This window comes from Pteropus vampyrus, unplaced genomic scaffold (genome assembly GCF_000151845.1).
Source record: "Pteropus vampyrus isolate Shadow unplaced genomic scaffold, Pvam_2.0 Scaffold66, whole genome shotgun sequence".
Classification (NCBI taxonomy): domain Eukaryota; kingdom Metazoa; phylum Chordata; class Mammalia; order Chiroptera; family Pteropodidae; genus Pteropus; species Pteropus vampyrus.
In genome coordinates, this window is record NW_011888847.1 from 2,301,561 (window position 1) to 2,304,532 (window position 2,972).

Sequence of the window (2,972 nt, forward strand, 5' to 3'; positions counted from 1 at the left end):
ACATAAAAATTTTTCTTTGACTTTATTGCCAAGATTTCTCTCTTTAAAAAGTGATATGCTTCCTTTAAGCAGACAATGAAAAACATATAACTCACTTATTTTCTGCTGTTACCAACAGGAAATCCAAATGGAAAGCCTTAGTTTATAAATTTCTGATAGACCTGGAAATTCCCCTCCCACTCCCTTATATATGTTCAAGTGTGGGTTTATGGTCAATCATCTTTTTTTTTCCCCCTTCTTCTTTTTGGAAGTAGATGGGAATTAAAATAAAAAAAGTTAACAATCAAGTTTTCTGAAACTTGAAAACTCTGTACTTCTGAGTCTAAAATCTAGTAATGTCGAATGTTCCCATAGAGGAATGGGTGAGAATTTCAATGGGCTGTAAAACTGGATAAACCTATCATAAAAATAGTAGTAAATTATAAGAAACCATATGACCTCTCAAAGAAGAGAAGGGAAAGCCAATTTAAGCAAAATACTGAAGAAACCAAAGGAAATCAAAATACTTAATGACATAAAATTTTAAACTTTCACATGTGAAAAAATATGCCATAAACAAAATTATAAGCTGGACAGAGCAAGTTCAATATGTGACAAAGTGTTACTATATTTGTAAGAAAAAGATAAAATACAACACCTCAATAGAAAAATAGCAAAAGACATGTCCAGAAAAGTCACAAAATCAATATATACTTGGCCAATAAATATATGAAAAAAGGTCATTCTTGGAATTTATAAAAGATATCGAAATAAAATGTGATATAAGATTTTTCACTTATTAACTTGATAAAGTTTTTTTTCTTTCACATTTTAATTTAATGGTAATATCTAAGCATGGGTATTGGGAAACTAACATATTAATGTAAGAACATAAATCCATGTGGCATTTCAAGAGGGAAATTTTATATTACATACCCAAGCTTTAAAAAGATATATACCTTTTGACTCAAGACTTTACAATTAGAAATTTATTACAAAAAAAAATAGTCAGATAAGGACACAAAGATTTATATAGCATTAGTTACAGCAGCAAAAAACTGGCAATGACTGCATTGTTCAGTTTATAGAGGACTGGTTAAATAAATTATAGTACTTTCAGATGCTGAAGTAATAGAAAGACATTAAAAACCATGTTTCTGTAAGCATTTAATTTTCTGGAAATGTTCATGATACCAAATGAATATGGTTATAAAACAGTATTTGTAAACTGACTTCAACACACATACACATACAAACGTGTATTTTAATAAAAAGATTATGGGTAGGAAATACACTGTGGTTATCTTGGGTGGTTCTTGATTATTGTAATTTTCTTTTTTCTTTTTTTCCCCTGTTTTCCAAAACATTACATTCAAATTATTAATTTCCTAATGGGGAAAAAAACGCTATTTTAAAAGGAAGTAGATCTTGAAAAGGTCTAATTTCATATTATATACCTCAAATTAAGTGTAAAATGCAGAAGAATTAAAGTATTAAAAAAAAAAACTTTTTAAGAAAAGGTAGGAGAACAGTGTGAAAGGAAAAGACACACAAAGAAATGAGGGGTTAGAAGGGCAGACGAACACAATCAATGGAGAAAGGAATAACAAACAGAGATCTCCACTAAAGCCAGCCTGATTTTCTCAAATGGTATTGGGGATGAGTAGTAACACTGCACTGGAAAGTAGGAAACACCCTTTACAAAAGAGTACCAGTAATAAGTAATGTGCATTCTTTTGGATAGCAATACTATTTATAGGATAACCAATAGAAATAGATTATGTGATGCCATATAACATGAACAATTCTAGTGCAGCTGAGCTAAGAAGATTAATTTCCAAAATAGAATAAAAAAGAGAAGAGAAAAAGCAGTGGTAGGAGCAGTGGGTATTTCATTGTTATAAAAATTTTCTACTTGTTAATAAAAAAGTAGCACTCTGATATGAATTCAACTCTTACATATCAATCTCTTATGAATTCAACTCTTTCCTTATGTATCAGTCTCTTCTCAGGTTGGCAAATGTAGGTATGTGTGGTTAGGGCGGAGTACTGGTTTTAAATATGAATATAATGATAAGGGAAATAAGAATTCTCACTAAAATCCAAAACAAAATTAGTAAAACAAGTGGAGCTAGGCCTCAAGAATACTGGAACTGAGAGCCTAGTCCAGTTCCATGGTTGCCCTAGGGAACCAAACAGCAGGAGTATTTTAACTGAAACCTGTATTTGTAGAATACTTCTTAATATCTTGTAGCATACTAGAATTCCAGGGAACGTGATTTATGAACTGCTGGAATAGGGACTAAAGCATTAAACATCTCTATATTATTACGTGTTGTCACAGAATCTTAAAAGCATCAAGAGAAAGGCAGTTACTTACCTACAAGGGAGCTCCTATAACACTGTCAGCTGATTTCTCAACAGAAACTTTGCAGGCCAGAAGGGACTGGCATGAAATATTCAAAGTGATGAAAAGCAAGGACCTACAACCAAGGCTATTATTTAAAATTGAAGGAGAAATAAAAAGCTTCCCAGACAAGAAAAAGCTGAAGGTGTTCATCACCACCAAACCAGTATTTCAAGAAATGTTAAAGGCACTTTATGAAGAAGGGGAAAAAAAAAGAACATAAGTATGAATAATAAAATGGCAATCCCTATGAAACATATGTATGAATAATCACTTTAAATATAAATGGATTAAATACTCCAATCAAAAGATGTAAGGTAGCTGAATAAATAAGAAAGTAAGACCCATGCATATGCTGTCTACAAAAGACCCACTTCAAATCAAAAGACACACTGGGACTGAAAGTAAAGGGATAGAAAAGATACTCCATGCAAATAAAAATGAAAAAAAAAAAAGAAAAGCTGGGGTAGCAATACTTACACCAAACAAAATAGATTTTAAAACAAAGACTATTATTAAAAGACAAATGAGGACATTTCATAATGATAAAGAGATCCATCGAACAAGAGGATATAGCTGTTGTAAA

General features: G+C 31.3%; 1 protein-coding gene across 5 annotated transcripts in view; it reads right to left on the bottom strand.

Annotated features, from left to right (window-relative positions):
* SOCS5 (suppressor of cytokine signaling 5) overlaps positions 1 to 2,972 on the bottom strand; it is a 50,981-nt gene that overhangs the window by 18,778 nt on the left and 29,231 nt on the right. Inside the window, exon 2 of one of the 5 annotated variants that reach the window (XM_023531283.1) lies at positions 431 to 438. The exons of the other annotated variants lie outside the window; for them this stretch is intronic. The gene's annotated coding sequence lies outside the window, so the exon portion shown is untranslated. The remainder of the gene's footprint in view (positions 1 to 430; positions 439 to 2,972) is intronic. 5 annotated transcript variants of the gene reach the window in all.